General features: G+C 39.5%; 1 non-coding gene across 1 annotated transcript; it reads right to left on the reverse strand.

The window, feature by feature from the left end:
• Nucleotides 1-107, reverse strand: LOC141722378 (small nucleolar RNA R71). The gene has a single exon (XR_012575396.1). It is a non-coding gene; the product is annotated as a small nucleolar RNA R71 (small nucleolar RNA).
• Nucleotides 108-19890: the final 19783 nt, after the last annotated feature.

Consider the following 19890-nt stretch of genomic DNA (forward strand, 5'->3'; position numbering starts at 1 on the left):
GCTATGAGGAGTGCTCTTACTCAGTTTGCGCAGCAACCTACAGAATCTATGTGCGAGGCTTGGGAACGCTACAAGGAAATGTTGAGAAAATGTCCACATCATGGAATGCCGGATTGGATGGTAATCACTGGTTTTTATAATGGTTTGGGGGCTCAATCTCGGCCCATGCTCGATGCAGCAGCGGGAGGCGCTTTATGGGCTAAAAGCTATACTGAGGCGTACAATCTTATTGAGACGATGGCTGCAAATGAGCATCAAAACCCAACTCAGAGGATGACATCAGGCAAGGTAGCAGGTATTCTGGAAGTTGATGCAGCCACCGCTATTGCAGCCCAGCTCCAAGCGCTATCAATGAAGGTTGATTCTTTGGCTACGTATGGAGTTAATCAAATAGCTATGGTTTGTGAGCTTTGTGCAGGTTCTCATGCTACGGATCAGTGTTCTCTTGTCAACGAATCTGTTCAGTATGTGAATAATTATCAGCTACAACAGCAGCCTGTGCCAGCGACCTATCATCCTAACAACAGAAATCATCCAAATTTCAGCTGGGGAAATAATCAGAATGCTATTCAGCCACCATATCAGCAAGGAGTGAGTAAACAGTTTAACCCACCTGGATTCCAGCAACCACAGCAGTATGCTACAAGACAATCATATCCTCAACAGGGAAGTGCAGCTGCACCTACTAGTGCTGATTTTGAGGAACTTAAGCTGTTGTGCAAGAGTCAGGCGGTTTTTATCAAGACCTTGGAAAATCAAATCGGTCAATTAGCCAATACAGTGCTCAATCGTCAACCTGGCACTCTTCCCAGTGACACGGAAGTACCAGGCAGGAAGGAAGCTAAAGAGCAAGTCAAGGCTATTACCTTAAGGTCTGGAAAAGTAGCTGATGCTGAAAAGGCAAAAGAAGTCGAAGCTGAAGTTCGAGATGAAGAATCTAAGCAAAGGGAGAAAGCGGCGGAACCAAGGAAGACTACTGTTGAACACACTCTGCCTGAGGCTAATACAGGGGAGAAACAGCTCTATCCTCCACCACCTTTTCCTAAGAGATTGCAGCAACAAAAGCTGGATAGACAGTTCGGGAAGTTTCTGGAGGTGTTCAAGAAACTTCACATCAATATACCTTTCGCTGAGGCTCTGGAACAAATGCCTAGTTATGCGAAGTTTATGAAGACTATTCTTTCAAGGAAGGTGAAACTGGATGACCTTGAAACCGTTGCTCTCACGGAAGAATGCAGCGCGGTTCTGCAACAAAAGTTACCACCAAAACTGAAAGATCCAGGAAGCTTCACCATTCCTTGCACCATTGGCAATCTAACTTTTGACAAGTGCCTTTGTGATTTGGGAGCAAGCATTAATCTGATGCCGTTGTCAATCTTTAAAAAGCTGGACCTACCTGATCCAAAACCCACATACATGTCGCTACAATTGGCGGACCGTTCCATTACTTACCCAAGGGGCATAGTTGAGGATGTGCTCGTCAGGGTGGATAAGCTCTTCTTTCCTGCTGATTTTGTTATTCTGGATTTTGAGGAAGATAAAAAGATTCCCATAATCTTGGGGAGGCCTTTCCTGGCAACTGGCCATACCTTGATAGATGTGCAAAAAGGAGAACTTACTATGCGGGTTCAAGATCAGGATGTGACCTTCAACGTATTCAAGGCAATGAAATTCCCTACAGAAGATGAGGAGTGCTTAAAAGTGGATGTGATTGATTCTGCGGTTACTTCGGAACTCGAACACATGCTAATGTCTGATGCATTGGAAAAGGCCTTAGTGGGGGAATTTGACAGTAATGATGAAGATAGCAACGAGCAATTACAATATCTGAATGCTTCTCCCTGGAAGCGAAAGCTAGATATACCATTTGAATCTCTTGGTACTTCTGACCTCAAGAACGCTGAAGGGAAGCTCAAACCATCAATAGAAGAAGCGCCTACCTTAGAGCTCAAACCATTACCTGAACACTTGAGGTATGCCTTTTTAGGTGATTCATCTACGTTACCTGTTATTATTTCAGCTGACCTTTCAGGTAGTGAGGAAGACAAGCTCTTAAGGATTTTGAGAGAATTCAAATCGGCTATAGGATGGACTATAGCAGACATCAAGGGGATAAGTCCCTCATATTGTATGCATAAAATTCTGTTAGAAGAAGGTACTAAGCCAACTGTGGAACAGCAGCGAAGACTGAACCCAATCATGAAGGAGGTGGTGAAGAAAGAAATTCTGAAATGGCTAGATGTAGGCATCATTTATCCTATTTCTGACAGCTCGTGGGTGAGCCCTGTACAATGTGTTCCTAAGAAGGGAGGTATCACTGTGGTCGCAAATGAAAAGAATGAGCTCATCCCTACTCGAACAGTTACAGGATGGAGAGTATGCATGGATTATAGAAAATTGAACAAAGCCACAAGAAAGGATCACTTCCCTCTCCCTTTTATTGATCAAATGCTTGACAGATTGGCGGGACATGAGTATTTTTGTCTTCTGGATGGGTATTCCGGGTATAATCAGATTTGTATTGCACCAGAGGATCAGGAAAAGACTACCTTCACTTGTCCATTTGGCACATTTGCTTTTCGTAGAGTTTCGTTTGGGTTATGTGGCGCCCCGGCCACCTTTCAGAGATGTATGATGGCTATATTCTCTGACATGATTGGAAATAACGTCGAAGTGTTCATGGATGACTTCTCCGTCTTTGGACACTCATATGATGAATGCTTGAATAATCTGCGCGCCGTACTCAAAAGATGCGTGGAAACTAATTTGGTGCTTAATTGGGAGAAATGTCATTTTATGGTGCGTGAAGGCATTATCCTTGGGCATAAGGTCTCTAGCAAAGGTCTGGAGGTGGACAAGGCCAAGGTGGGAGTCATTGAAAATCTTCCCCCACCTAATTCAGTGAAAGGAATCCGTAGTTTTCTCGGTCATGCGGGTTTTTATCGACGATTCATCAAGGACTTTTCAAAGATATCTAAGCCGTTGTGCAATTTACTTGAGAAAGATATGCCTTTCAAATTTGATGATGAATGTTTGGCAGCATTCGAGACTCTCAAGGAGAGTTTGATCACGGCACCAGTTATTACAGCACCAGATTGGACAGAACCGTTTGAGATGATGTGTGACGCGAGTGACTATGCGGTAGGTGCAGTTCTGGGACAGCGCAAGAAAAATCTCTTCTATGTGGTCTACTATGCGAGTAAGACTTTAAATGGGGCCCAATTGAACTACACCACTACTGAGAAGGAGCTTTTGGCTATAGTCTTTGGCTTTGAGAAATTTCGATCTTATCTGCTTGGTACGAAAGTGACAGTATTCACTGATCATGCAGCTATTCGCTATCTGGTTTCTAAGAAGGATTCGAAGCCGAGACTCATTCGTTGGGTGCTTTTACTTCAGGAATTTGAGTTAGAGATCAAAGATAGAAAAGGTACCGAGAATCAAGTAGCTGACCATCTCTCTAGGTTGGAGAATCCCGATTCTACTTCACAAGATAGGACGTTAATCAATGAATCTTTTCCGGATGAGCAGTTGTTTGCAATTCAGGAGGAAGAACCATGGTTTGCAGATATTGTAAACTATCTTGTCAGCAATATAATGCCTCCCAATTTGACATCCGCGCAAAAGAAGAAGTTTCTGCATGAGGTGAAGTGGTATATGTGGGATGAACCATATTTGTTTAGACAGGGAGCTGACCAGATCATCAGGAGATGTATCCCGTTCTGTGAGACGGAGGGGATATTACGAGACTGCCATTCCACGGTTTATGGTGGACACTATGGAGGTGAGAAAATGGCAGCTCGTATTCTGCAAGCAGGTTTTTTCTGGCCCACCTTGTTCAAGGATGCTCATCAGTTTGTTTTAAGGTGTGATCGTTGCCAAAGAGTGGGAAATTTGTCAAGGAAGGATGAGATGCCATTAAATGTGATGCTTGAAGTCGAGGTCTTTGATGTATGGGGAATCGATTTCATGGGGCCTTTTATCTCATCTTGCAATAATCAGTACATTTTGCTGGCAGTCGATTATGTCTCAAAATGGGTCGAAGTTAAAGCTTTACCAATAAATGATGCAAAGGCAGTGCTAAATTTTCTTCATAAGCAAATTTTCACAAGGTTTGGAACACCTCGGGTAATCATAAGTGATGAAGGATCGCATTTTTGCAACCGTAAGTTCACTTCTATGATGCAGCGTTATAATGTGAATCATCGAGTAACTACTGCCTATCATCCGCAAATAAATGGTCAAGCGGAAGTGTCTAACAGAGAGATAAAGCGCATTCTATAGAAGGTTGTTTGTCCATCAAGGAAGGATTGGTCTTTAAAGCTTGATGAAGCTGTTTGGGCTTACAGAACAGCATACAAAACTTCACTTGGGATGTCACCGTTTCAGTTGGTGTACGGTAAGGGATGTCATCTACCGGCGGAGCTTGAGCATAAGGCCTACTGGGCATTGAAGAAATTAAACCTGGATTTAGATGCAGCTGGTAAGAAAAGAATGCTTCAGCTTAATGAACTTAATGAATTTCGACTTCAAGCGTACGAGAATAACAAAATGTATAAGGAAAAGGTGAAAAGGTGGCACGATAGGAAGCTACATCCTAAGTTGTTTGTGCCAGGGCAACAAGTTCTGTTATTCAACTCTCGGCTCTGACTTTTTCCTGGGAAGTTGAAATCAAGGTGGTCTGGACCTTTTATTATCAAAACTGTGTTTCCACATGGAGCGGTGGAAATTTTTGAGAATGATTCGGACCAAGCATTCAAGGTTAACGGTCAGCGGTTGAAGCACTACTATGGGGACATGGCAAACCGAGAGGTGGTTAGTGCCATTTTGTTGACTACGTGAGAAAGGAACGGAACGTCAAGCTAATGGCGAAAAAGAAGCGCTGCGTGGGAGGCAACCCATGAATTGTTGTTACAGGAACCCTTAGAAGTTAATAACTATCCAAAACCACAAAAAAATCAGAAAACAGGGGCTGAAATTTTTTTTTTTCCAGAGACCCTCTGCGCGCCCGCGCAGCTATGCTGAGCGGCCGCGCAGCTTGCTGCGCACCCGCGCAGAAATGCTGAGCGGCCGCGCAGGGGTCGAGTTCCAGAATTTTTTTTTACAGTTTAGAAAAAAAAAAAAAACACAAAAACCCATTACAGCCCATACACCCTCGAATTCTTTTCCCATTACCCCATGATTTTATCCCTCAACCCCACTCCTAATCTAATTTAACCTACTCCACACCCTATATATACATACACCTATCCTACATATCTCCCACAACTTCTTACACTTAAACCCTCTCATAAACATCAAAAATCAGTTCTTACACACTTTTATTCACAAATCAATGGCACCCAAGAGAGCACGCACTATTGACAGCAGCAGCACAGTCCCTACTGCTGATTCATCAAGGGGTACTGCTGCGAGGCCTCAGTTAACTGACAAAGCCGCGGAGGAGGAGTATACTAGGCTGTTGGGGAAGCCGATTCTGAAGGAGAGGGGGTTTTTACCATCAGGGAGGGATGGTGAGTTGTTGCCCATGATTGCAGAGAAGGGGTGGATAGTTTTTTGTGAGTCACCCGAAGCAGTACCGATGAGTGTTGTTCGCGAGTTCTACGCGAACGCGAAGGCTGAAAAGAATGGGTTTTCTGTAGTTCGGGGGCTGACGGTTGATTATCATCCTGCGGCGATTCGCCGAGTGATTGGACAGCGAGAGAGGAAGCCCGAGGAGGAGAACTGGAATGAAAAGACTGCTGAGGATTTTGACTTGGATTTGATTTGTGCGACTCTCTGTCGACCGGGCACAGTTTGGAACCGCAGTCCAGCCAATAATGAGTATCGTCACTTTCCGGCGATCGTCATGAACAGGTATGCCCGTGAATGGAACGCATTTATATGTGCTAATATCTTGCCTTCTTCACATGCACACGAGGTCACAGTTGAGAGAGCACAGTTGTTGTGGGGAATTCTGAATGAGGAATACTATGTGGACCTTGGTGAGTTTATCTACCAAGGAATTCTGAAGTTTTTGAGGGGAGCAAAGCATATGAACATCCCTTATGCATCCACGGTTACAAAGCTATGCCGTGCAGTAGGAGTGAACTTGCCGGCTCATGAGCAGTTGCAGTTGCCAGCAGCTCCTATAGATTCTGGCACTCTGAATGGGATGTAGGAGTGGACCGGTGGTGAGCCTGAGGAGCATGGGCTGGGTTATCGTCTTCCCAGAGGGCGTCCAGCACGAGGTGCTACTATGGCCAGGCCAGGGCGTGGTGAGGCTAGTTCTTCGAGAGCTCAGGAGGGTGCTGGGATGGGTGATGCCCAGTATAGGAGGCTTTTACGGCGGATGGATGCCATGTATGAGACGCAGAGCAGGTTTGCTCAGGAGCTCACCCTTGCGTTAGGGACTGCTTTTCGAGGCCTTGGAGCTGATATCCAGTGGCCAGTTTTTGGTGAGGACTCTGCATACCCGCCGCCTGATACTCCACCCACTGAGGGTGATGATGATGATGACTCCGAGTAGGTATACCCTGTGTTCCTTTCTACTACCTTCACTGGGGACAGTGAAGATTTTAAGTTTGGGGGTGGTAGTTAAGCAATATTTTATGTGTGTCATATAGTTACATATTCATGATAGTTAGTTCATATAGTTGCATAATTTTTGCCATATAGTTTTTTTTATAGCTTTATTTGTTGTCATATCATATAGCTCATGCATATACCATGATCCCTTTTGCAATGATTTATCGACTGAATTGTGATATTGATGCGAGTGTAGTGATAACATTAAAGTGATATTAAGTTGTGTAGGTTGATATGCATGCTAGAAGCACTTGTATTGTCACTAAATCTTAGAGAATGCTGAAGGACTAGATTGTTGTTATGATCTGATTATTTTCGAGGATAATCTATTTATTATGCTTAGAATTTGATAATAGGTTCTTAGTGGTAAAGGCATGAAAAAAAGAAAAAAAAATGGAGTAAAAATGGAATTTGTTGCTAGTTGTGGCTAGGCGTCAAATGGCTAGTAGCCGGCTCGCATGTTATGCGAGTAGTCTAGGGTTGAGCAAGATGGAGCGAAACGCACTTGCTCAGAATAAAAGAATAAAAAAAAAAATTTGCGTAATTGATCAAGAGCGGGCTCTTTGGTATTCGAGTTATTAAGTTCTTAGGGGACTTTGTGCCTAGTGACCTAAGGCTTTTAGAGTCTAAGATCCGCTAACCTAACGCTCGTTACATGGATACCATTGTATAAGTCTTTTGTGGACCTCACTCACTGCACGGTCAAATAAGCATTTGCGTTGTAAATAAAAAGCACGATTCCGTAGTAAACTCTAAAGTTCTTGTAGTGTTGTATATCACTTTGTGCCTAGAATTTTTATTCTTTGTATAATCGTAGGATTGCCTTGAGGAAGGTCTAGTCATAGTAATTGGTCTAGTTCCGAAGCATATCTGTTAAGCATTTGGACACACCACGTTTCTGGCGGTATGTCCGTTTGCATGAGTTTCTTGATCTTTAGTGTCTAACTGCATTCGTTTAGACGTGACAATTTGATTGGTTAATTGTAGTAAGGGGGATCGTTGCATTTTCATATAGATTGTATTCATGCATATTTTTATTTGTTTTTGAGTCTGTGACGCTTGAGGACAAGCATCGATTTAAGTTTGGGGGTGTGATAAGTGGCATTTTATATCACTTAGAACGTCTTAAAATGGCTTAAATTGGTGTCTTGAAATCAAGTATTTTGTGTATTTGATGCGTTTTTCTAGTGTTTATGCATTTCAGGATATTAGTTGCATTTCGGAGGAGGAATCATCAAGAATAAGCCTTGGCATGTGTTCACCATTGCGAGAGGAAAAGAACGGGCAGATTACAGCGAAGAAACGGAGCAAACCTGGAAATTTTCCAGTAGGGTCCTGCGCGCCCGCGCAGCTATGCTGAGCGGCCGCGCAGCAGCCTTGCGCGCCCGCGCAGAAATGCTGAGCGGCCGCGCAGGGTCGGGGAAAATAATATATTATTTTAGACTTCTACTTCTGTTTGGCTTCCAACTTCTATGTAATCTGAGTTTTATGGGACTATTATATAAGTAGATTTGAGACGTTTTTCACAGGGTATTAAGAAGGGATTATGTTTTAGATTGTGTTTTGCAAGAAGCGAAGGAGATAAGGAAGAAGACCGATTTAGCACACAGCAATGAAGAGGAAGCATATATTCTTGTGATTCTTGTTTCGTTGTAACATTGGATGCTAGTTTTCTTGCTTTGACTTATTTACTCTTGTGACGTACTATGTTTTAATATAATTAGTTTAGTTGTTATTTTCTTGTGTTCGTTTATCATGATTTCATATGAACCCATGATGGCGATAAGTTCTATTATGGGCTAATCGTGATCATGGGGTTGCAATGGATTTATTATGGAATTCTTTAGTTAATTGTTTAATACTTTAGTGTGTGATGATTGCATGATATCTAGTATAGGTTGTGCGTATTCGTCTTATGTGCGTCGCGAACATATAAGATAGGGTGTTAATCTCTTGTGAAGCGACAGTGGATCTTGATGTTTAGAACTTGCCATGCTAGCATAGGTTCATGTACGTTGTGCATGATTAGTGGGTAACTCTAACAGTTTTATTTGCCCTATGTAATCAAAAGGAGTAACTTGTGCTTAAATCATTGTGTTGTCAATTTCTGTAGACATATAGGAACTCAACATAATTGATGACTATTCAATTTCTATCTTAATTGTGGATGTTTGGTAGAATGGTATTAGTACAATGAAAGTTGGCTTTTATCAGTTTTGTGTTATTCGATTAATATCATCACTGTCACATGCTAAAGGTAATAACTATGGCTATAGAAGGAAGTAATAATGAAGTTGTGATCTCATGAGTGTTTTATTATTGATAAATTGCAGTGTTAGTTAAGTGGTTAATTAAGTAGTTAATTATAGTTAATATTTAATCAACAATTTTAAGTGTTATTATCTTAACATTGAGAAGTAATCATACATTGGTGAGTGAGTTAAATTAGACAATAACTTAGTCTGAGTCTCTGAGGGAACGAACTAGAAAGTATTCTATATTACTTGTGAACGCGTATACTTGCGTGAATATTAGTGCGTGATTTCGCCCTAACACATGCAGAAAGTTTAAAGTTGGTTTTCTTCTCTTGAATAATTGATAGGGAGTCATGCCTTTTGCCTGATTGATTAGAGAAATATTCTGAGTGTAACATGCACAGTTAACAGCCTCAGCCCAAAAGTAGGTTGGGAGTTTTGACTCTTCAAGCATTGTCCTTGCAGCTTCAATTAGTGATCTATTCTTCCTTTCCACCACACCATTTTGTTGTGGGGTCCTTGGAGCTGAAAACTCATGCATGATCCCATTTTCTTCACAGAACAACTTCATGGTTGAATTCTTGAACTCAGTTCCATTGTCACTCCTAATATTCCTTACTTTGAAATCAGGATGATTGTTGACTTGCTTGATATGATTGATAATGATTTCACTAGCTTCATCCTTTGATCCAAGAAAATAGACCCATGAAAACTTAGAGAAATCATCAACAATCACTAGGCAATATCTTTTCCTTGAAATTGACAATACATTTACTGGTCCAAAAAGATCCATGTGCAGCAGTTGTAATGGTTCATCAATTACAGATTCAAGCTTCTTACTGAATGATACTTTCTTTTGCTTTCCTTTCTGGCAAGCATCACACAGTCCATCCCTTGTGAATTCCACTAGAGGCATTTCTCTAACTAAGTCCTTTTTGACTAGATCATTCATTGTCTTGAAATTCAAATGGGACAGCTTCTTGTGCCATAGCCAACTTTCAACTGCACTTGCTTTGCTGAAAAGACAAGTAATGGATTCTGCATCTGTAGAGTTGAAGTCAGCTAAGTACACATTCCCTTTTCTAACTCCAGTTAGAACCACTTTATTGTCCTTTTTACTTGTGATAATACAGGCTTCAGAATTGAAGGAAATGGTATTCCCTCTGTCATATAGTTGACTGATGCTCAATAAGTTATGTTTGAGACCATCAACCAATGCAACTTCATCAATGATGACATTTCCTTTTGAAATCAAGCCATATCCCATAGTGAATCCTTTGCTGTCATCTTCAAAGGTTATGCTAGGGCTAGCTCTCTCCTTAAATTCTGTGAGCAGGGTGAAATCACCTGTCATGTGTCTTGAACAGCCACTGCCCAAGTACCATAGATTCCTTCTTTGTCCCTGCACACAACAAAATCAATCAAGTTGATTTTGGTACCCAAGTTTCCTTGGGTCTAGCCTTGTTAGTCTTTTTCCTAGACTTCATTCCTCCTGCATCTTTTGACTTAGGTAACTTTGGGTCAACCTTGATCTCAGATGTGGTTGGTTAAAGTATAGGGTTAGTCACAGAATCATTTAGCACATTTGATTGATAAGGCATAGATTGTGCAAACATGTTATTCCACATAGGCACATTGTATGGCATTTGAGGCATACTAAATGCAGTAAAATAAGGATTATTAATATATGGCATGTTTGCAAAATGTGCATGGGGATTCTGATGAGACATAACAGGCATGGTATGCAGAGGTGACATAGACATGTTAGACATGGAGGGATTTGAAGGCATGAGAGTATTTTTAACAGATTTGCAATTATCAGATAGGTGATTGGCACTTTTACAATGCACACAGCTTTTTCTAGGAGCATACCTATCAGGTGTGTAATTGTTATGTTTATTAATCCCTACCTTCCCATTTCTTTTAGATTTTCTTTTAGTTTCCTTCTTATCCTCAACCAACTTAAGCCTATTTCTCAGCTGATCTAAAGTCATGTGTCCTATATTCACCTTACTGGCATCTTTGGATGTGCTAGCTCCTTCTTTGACAAAGTTCTTGAGAGTTGAATCATTCTTCTTATTAAGGTTTTTATTTTTAAAATTACTTGCATGTTTTAATTGATGAGCCTTCAACGGATGCTCCTTTTCTTCCTTCAACGGATAACTTTCATCATCCGTTGATTCCACATCCGTTGACAATCCATCAATTAATTCTAACTCCTTTTTTTTTCTTCCAGGCATCCTCACAGAATGATTCAATTCCCTGAACCTTGGCAAATTGAACACTAACATCCCTAGATGTTTTCCTGGCTTTGATTACCTCTTGCTCACTTTCTAACTGTTTAGAAAGAATTTCTACTTTCTTAACAGCTTCTTCTAGTTCACTCTCAACAGTCAAGCATTTAATTTTAATCTTTTCAAGCTTAATTACCTGATTCTCTAACACAGCATTCCTATCACTTAAAAACACATTATTCTCTTTGATCCTAATGTTTTCTTTAGCTAGTGATTTAAGGGAAACACGCAAATAATATTATTCATTGGACATATCATTTATGGCTTCATTGCATTCATGTTTAGAAAGCTGAGAGAGATCAGTAGTAATTACCTGGTTGCTTGATGAACTAGTTTCATTTTCATCAGAATTAGCCATCAGGGCTAGGTTGACATATTCCATATCATCATCTTCATTGACCCCATCTGCTGCCCAATCATCTTGAGTGAGAAAAGCTCTTTCCTTTTGTTTGAACAAATCAAAATACTTCTTTTTGTAATCGACTTGCTCAAATTTCTTTTTATCAGAATTTGGCTTCCTACACTCACTTGCAAAGTGTCCACTAATGCCACAGTTGTAACATTTGAACTTTGATTTTTCCACCATGTTTTTGTTTGGCTTAGTGAATTTTGTGTTTTTCCTGAACTTCATCTTTGCAAACCTCCTGGACAGAAAGGCCAGATGTTCATCAATATCATCAGATTCATCCTGACTGGAATTGTCTTCATCCTCAGCAACTTGCTCTTTACCCTTGCTTGATTCTGATTTGCTTGTGCCAATTTTGAGACTTGGCATTGTCTTTTCCTCATTCATGGCTTCAACTTTTTCACTGTCAGCTACAAGTGCAACTGATCCTCCTTTTCTCTTTCCCTTTTCCAACAGCTCATCTTGCTCCATCTCAAGTTCATAAGTCTTCAAAATTCCATATAATCTTTCAAGTGTGAAGTCCTTATAATCTTGAGAATTTCTTAGAGAAACAATCACAGACTTCCATTCCTTTGGTAGAGACCTTAGAAATTTTAAATTGGAGTCCTTGACTTGGTACACTCTCCCATACAGCTTTAATCCATTCAATAGTTTCTGAAATCTATTGAAGGTATCATTCAATGATTCTCCTTCTTCAAAGTGAAAATATTCATACTGTTGAATGAGAAGCTGCATTTTGTTTTCTCTAACTTGCTCAGTGCCTTCACAGATAAGCTGCACAGTATCCCAAATTTCCTTAGCAGTTTGGCTGTTGATGACATTGTCAAACATATCTTGATCCAGGCCATTAAACAGAATGTTCATGGCTTTCTTGTCCTTGTGGACCTCTTCAATATCTTCAACAGTCCATTCTGCCTTTGGCTTGGGAATAGACTGTCCAACAGCAACTGTTGCAGTAGCAGCTGTGGCCACCTTGTGTGGGATGTGAGGACCATTTTCAATGCAGTTGATGTAGCTTTCATCTTGAGAGAGAAGATGTAAATGCATCTTCACTTTCCAGTGATGATAGTTATCTCTTTCCAGGATAGGAATTTTTACACCAATATCCTTCTTACTCATGATGTTAGCAGAATAGATCTTTAAACTCTTTGAATGTTAAGAGCTTGCTCTAATACCAATTGTTATTCCCAGTGGACTAACAATGAGATTTACAGAAGGGGGGTTGAATGTAAATCTCAAAACTTTTTCAAGTTTTGAGTAATTTCTAAGGCTAAGTGTTTAAGTGAACAAATGTGTGTGAATTGCTTGAAGCTGATACAGACAGATATATATTCAAACACAAATGTAAAGAACACAAAGAACTTAAAAACTTTTCTGGTGGATTTGTTGTTCCACCAGAGATGTGTTATTTCAGAAAATCTGTGATTCAAAGAATTAAATCACAGCTGCTTCCTAGTACAAACTAGATGATTTTCTCTCTGGATATTTCTAAACAACTCAGGAAAATTATTATCTAATTACTAGCTGCTACTTGGTTTATATATCACCAAGCTTACAAGTGAAGACAAAACTGTAAAATACAATTGAAAAGATTCTTCACATGTTTTTTCTTCATTTCTCTATCCAATGCAATCTAGGATAATCTGTGAATCTTTGAATACTTCCTTGTTTGCATCAGAATGGAAATGCTGCATTTTCTTGATTCCTCCTAGAGGCTTCCACATTCCAGTTTGTCTCTGTCAACCCATGTGCCTCTATCAGCTTGTGAATTGTCACTATCAACTGCTAATGAACTAAGCATCCGTTGAAGCTTTCATCCGTTGATGCCTTATCCGTTGAGGCTTTATCCGTTGAAGCTTTATCCGTTGATGCATTATCAGTTGAAGTCTTTATCCGTTGAAGCACTTATCCGTTGATGGATATTATCCGTTGAAGCATTAGAGACATCCGTTGAAGCTTTGTTTCTTATCCGTTGAAGGTCTTCAATATCCGTTGATACTTCTTCACTTATACAAAATTATAAGGCATGAAATATTTACAATTAGCCCTCCTATTTGTATATCCATTAGTAGTCAACATGACTGATAATTTCCTACAACATCTAAGAATTACAACTTGAAACCAGAGAATGAAATGTGCTACAATACTAAACTTATTGCTAAGTAAAGCTACTCCTTCAACGGATAGCCAAGATGGTCTTATCCGTTGAGGCTACAAACACTAGATTTCTACTTAAGTATTTTGTTTAACTTATCATCAAACTAATACACATATTCCTAACACCATATTTAGTCTTTATTAATTCGGTTTCCTTGTTTTAATTGAGTGAATATTTTCTGACGATTGAGCTGGATTTATTATATCGGACACGAAAATGGGGTGATTTTTCCACTTTTGATTGATTTGTGTTCACTTTTTGGTGATTTAGAGCTGTAGTAGGTGGTTTTTTTAAATATTGATGATGTTGGTGGTGTATTAGTTATTTAAATATATTGCTTAAAAATTAAATCCGGTGATTATCGTTATGATTTTGGTGGTCGGAGCTGATAAACGAAGCAGGTGGTTGGATCTGGTGGGTGAAGATAGTGGTCAGATCTGGTGATTTTGATTTTTTTGGGAGTGATTTATCGTTTTTCGGTGGTGATTTTGATTTTTTGGGGAGATTTTTTGTTTTCTGATGGTGATTTTTGGTTTAACGACAATGATTTTTTATTTAACAGTGGTGATTACCCGTGGACGCCAAAGGTGGTGGTCGCCGAAAATGGTGGTCGGCGGTGGTTGGAGGTGGCAGGTGGTGGAGTTACAATGAAGATGATGTTGAAATATTAAAATGTTAAAAATTAATGTATGGTGAGAGGTTGATAATGGGTTTAAAATGAGTGGTTATAATTGGATGTCATATCTCACAATAAAAAGGTTCTCAATGGAGTAAGACCCTATAAATATATACTTCCACGAATATATTGTGTTCGTTACTTTATTGCCCTAAACACTATTCACCTCAAAAACATGAAACTACTAACTGAACACTAAATTATATATCCATAAAAGATTCGAAATAATTTTTTTAATTTAGTGAGTATCGTATTCAACCCTCCCCCCTTCTACGATACTTCGGAAACTAACAAGAAATATTTCTCACAGTTGACTAAAATCAACTCACACGTTTGGACGATTTCGGGAACATCAAATATCATAGAGGGTTTTGTAAAAGCCAATTTTATACTACCAAATGAGACACAAATTTATATACATGATGCTCTATATTCTAACAAATTCACTAGGATTCTTCTGAGTTTGAAAGATATTCGTCTTAATATTTTGCATGTAGAATTCACTAGTGAAAATGAAAAAGAATATCTCCTTATCACCTCAACTATCTCAGGTCATAAGAAGATCTTAAAAAATTTGCAATCATTCTTTTCTGGATTATATATTATAGAAATTAGAGTAATCGAGTCTCACAGTATCACCACCCCCAAAATTTTATATCCAAAATCACTCACACTTTGTCATGAACGACTTGGTCATCCAGGAGTATCCATGATGCATCGTATTATAGAAATTTCTACAGGACATTCCCTTAAGAATCAAAAGGTCATACCACGTGATGAACTTCTTTGTTCAACATGTTCTTTCGGAAAACTAATTGTTCGACCATCTTCAGTTAAACTTCAAAACGAGTCTCCAAATTTCTTAGAAAGAATTCAAGGTGATATATGTGGTCCTATCCATCCATCATCAGGACCATTCAGTTATTTCACGGTTCTAATCAATTCTTGAACTAGATGGTCTCATGTCTATCTACTCTCGACCAGAAATACAGCCTTTGCCGATCTTCTTGCTCAGATTATCAAATTACAAGCCCAATTTCCTGATAATCCTATCAAATCAATTCAATTAGATAATGCCACTGAATTTACATCTGCTACTTTCAATGATTATTTTATGTCAGTAGGAATCTCTGTTGAACACCCTGTAGCTCACATGCATACACAAAATGATTTAGCGGAATCCTTAATTAAAAGACTTCAACTTATTGCATGACTCTTACTTCTAAGAGCTAAATTACCTACTTCTATTTGGGGTCACGAATACTTCATGCCGTAAATATAATTAGGATAAGACCATCTGCTTACCATAATCAATCTCCTCATGAGTTAGTTCTTGGTCAAACTCCTAATATTTTATATTTTAAGATTTTTAGTAGTGCCATATACATTCCCATTGCACCTCCATAAAGATCTAAAATGGGGCCGCAAAGAAGAGTATGTATTGTTATGGATAGACAATATATCCTAAAGACGCATTAAATGTGGCATTAATTACACTTGGAATTCTTGTCCAAAATCTAATACAAACCAGGTTGGTCAAGTCCTGTCATGGACTAAAGATGGCCCAAGTCATCAAGGCCCACGAGTAGAAGTCGTCAAGGCCCACGAGCAGAAGTCGTCAAGGTCCACGAACATAAGCTGTTCACGGGCTAGGACCAATACGAATGAAAGATCAGAGGCATGACGTCCAACATGGACACTAACTCCTACAAGGAAGGATATAGAATCTCTTGCCTTACAGGAGTCCTAATTACCATCTAAGTTGGAGACTTCTCCACCAAGTATCCCAACAATGAGCCGGGAAGTATATCCAAGTTGAAAAGAGCATGAAGAAGATAGTTGTGAACAATGAGCCCACGGGCAAAAGAAGCAAAAGACGGAACATGAGTATGATGCCAAGGACAAGTATTCTCGAACTGGAAAGAACTCAGATTCCTTTTCTAAGAAGAACCAATCACCAAGTTTCACTGATTATGCAAGGTTAAATGCTCCAAGAAACCAAATTTTGTTAGAGATTGAGAAGGATAAAGAGTTCAGACGGTCGGAGCCACTAAGGGCAGATCCCTTGAAAAGAGATAAGGGTCAGTATTGTAGGTTTCACAGAGATGTTGGTCATGACACCGACAATTACAGACAACTTAAGGACGAGATCGAGTATCTGATCCGAAGAGAAAAAAAATAAGAAGTTCACCAAGGATGAAGGGGTCGGAGGCCAGAAGAGAGATAATGTTCGAAGGGGCAATAACCAAGATCGTAACCCACAGCCCTGAGGGCCATTAATCAATATGATCTCAGGAGGTCCAACAGCTGCTGGGACAACAAAGAACTCTCTAAAGGCCTATACAAAAGAGGTGACGAGTATAGTCAAAGAAGCACCCAAGCGTGCTAAGACTGCGTTGACACTAGAATTCAGCGACCCCAACCTTGAGGGTTTGAAGTTTCCTCAGGATGATCCTTTAGGTATCACACCAATTATTGGAAATTGTCATGTCAAGAGAGTACTAGTCAACGATGGAGCTTCTGTGGATATTCTTTTCCATGACATATTTCCAAAGATGGGGTACAATGACTCCCAACTCACCCCTTCAGATCCACCCATCTACGAATTCAATGAAGTGGAGTGCCAAGTCGAGTGAGCAATACAACTTCCCATGACCATTGCGAAAGAGCCAAGAGAGGCCACACAAATGTTAAATTTCCAGGTTGTGAAGGTTGCCTCTACTTACAACGCTATCCTTAGAAGAATAGGAGTTTACGCATTCAAGGTCATGCCCTCAACCTACCACATGATACTTATGTTCCCGACCAGAAATGGTGTTGGAGAATAGAATGGTGATCAGAAAATGGCTAGCAATTTCTATGTCGCAGAACTTAAGCCCGATGGAACTGGGGGCAGGTCTTCCCCATTAAAGCATGGATGTTCACGAGAAGGAAGAACTTCGAGGAAAGCCCGCTAAGGACTTAGTCCCAGTTCTCCTAGACTCATTAGACTGGGATAAGGTTACATACGTTGGAGCGTCTTTCAACAAACCCCAGAAGAGCCAATTGACAACTTTCTTGCAAGAGAACAATAATGTGTTTGCTTGGTCAGCAGCTGGTATGCCTGGGATTGACACCAACCATATAACTTATAAGTTGAATATCGATCCAACTCGGAAGGCCAACAGAAAAAGAGAACTTATTCCCTATCCAGGATGGAAGCCATTAAACATGAGGTCGAGAAGCTCCTAGAAGCTGGATCGTTGATAAAGTGCGTGGTTGGCTAACCCCGTGATGGCCAAGAAGGCCAATGAGAAGTGGAGGATGTGCATCAACTTTACCGAATTGAACGATGTATTCCCTAAGGACTACTACCCCCTACCAAGGATTGATACCCTGATCGATATCACAGCTCGGCACGAGATGCTGAGCTTTATAGATGGCTTTAACAGTTACAATCAGATTAAAATGCACAAAGATGATACCCACAAGGTATCTTTCATAACTGATTTTGGTGTCTTTTCCCATCTTATTATAGCTTTTGGACTTAAGAATGCTAGAGCCACTTATCAGAGATTGGTGAATAAGATATTCGCCCATCTAATTGGAAATACCATGAAGGTCTATATTGATGACATGCTAGTCAAAATTCTATCCAAGGCCAATCATATTAATCACCTCAGAGAGGCCTTTGAAGTGCTGCGATATCACAAGATGATGTTAAACTCTGCCAAGTGCACCTTCAGTGTTGGGTCTGATTTTTTTTTGGTCACATGATCTCGAAGAGAGGAATCGAGGCCAACCTCGATAAGATCAAAGAAATCCTGGATATAGAGCCACACACTCCATAAAGGACATTTTGAAGTTAATTAGAAGAATTGGGCTCTATAAAGGTTTATATCCAAGTCTGGAGACAAATGTCTGCCCTGTTAGGTCACACAACACTGTAGAAGGGGGTTGAATACAGTGTTTATACTATCAAATTGATTTAACACAAGTATGTAACAAAGATCAAGTATATTGAATAAACTCTGTTACAATAAGAACTGTTGTTCTCTCTCAATGATGAACAAATATCACTAAGAGCTGCTAGGTTACAATATATAATCTTCTCGATAATGATAACACATATAGTGTAAATCCTAAGTATGTGTTTATATAGTACACAATTACAAGATAACTTCTAATTGATATGGAATACAATTCTGTCTCCTAAAATATATCAATCAGATATCTTCTACAAGTCTTCCAGTCTTCTAACTCTTTCCATGCATATCTTCTTTTGCTTTAGTCTCGATCTTCTCCTGTAAATCAGCTTCCTTCCTTATATGAAAGTCTTCCCGCACTTAAGTTCTGATATGATCTTAAGTTTTGATATTAAGCTCTGACTTCCAGTAAGTCCTGATTTCAGTAAGTCCTGATTTATCTTGTTGTTAAGTTCTCAAAAACTAAACACAAATCATATTAGACATGACATCTCAAATATATCTAACAATCTCCCCCAACTTGTAAATTATGCAAAATATACAAGTTAATAGATTTGATGATGTCAAAAACATTTAAGTACAAATGTAAATAAGAGTTTAACTAGATAACTTACTACAACTTACAGTCCTTGTAGCTTTTACCAATCTCACTGAGTCAATCTGAATCCAAAGTGATTCTTGACAAAGCTTGATATCAGCTTTTCATCTTTAATCCTTAGGACTTGAGATAGTGTAGTCATGACTTGTTTCAAATCTTCACCCTGACTTCCAATCTGGTAGATTGCGGTCCTTATAATAGAAATATGGTTTCTTTCTAAACCATCATCCAGTCTTATTACCCTTGGATGAGAAGAATCTTCATTGTACCATAGACATTTCTCTTTCAGTATCACTTCAAGCTTAGCAGAATCCTTCTTCATTGGAATTTCACTTCCATCATCTTCAACAATATTAGGAATAAATTTTGTAATCCTTGAACCAAAATTTCTAGCTTTATCTCTTATGGTCTTCAATATGAAATTTGACCATCTCCTGGTAATATAAGACTTTACCTCTAAAAGATAATGAAATAATTGAAGTTCTTTCAGTGATTTGTTTAGCACATCTGATTCTGACATCTGATATGTCCTTCCATCTTCAAGAAATAGAATCAAATTTTCCTTGACATTGTGCTTGTCATGAGCATCCAGTACCACTTGAACAGAGATAACCTTATCAAGGTGTTTCTGTGTAACATCTTCAAGAGGTCTGTTAGTCAATAAAAATGGATCTCTAGTAGCAACTTCAACTCCTGTCTTGATCTTAGCTTCATAAGAACCTAGTCCAGCCCCGTCTCTTGGTTCTCTAGCATTTAACCCAATAGTCATGAAAGTAGACAACAATTGGCTTTTCTTTGGATCTGATGGTTTGACATTTTTCCACAGAAGTTTTTTTTATCAGCTACTTCCATCTTGTCTAAATCAACTTGAGCATTGTCAGAGGTTGATGTCTTGATGACTTATTTCTGTTGTAGCTTGTTGTTCTTCACTCTGAACAACTTGAGCCTTGTTAGAGGTTGTCTTTGATTCT

Source organism: Apium graveolens, chromosome 4, assembly GCF_009905375.1.
Source record: "Apium graveolens cultivar Ventura chromosome 4, ASM990537v1, whole genome shotgun sequence".
Taxonomy (NCBI): domain Eukaryota; kingdom Viridiplantae; phylum Streptophyta; class Magnoliopsida; order Apiales; family Apiaceae; genus Apium; species Apium graveolens.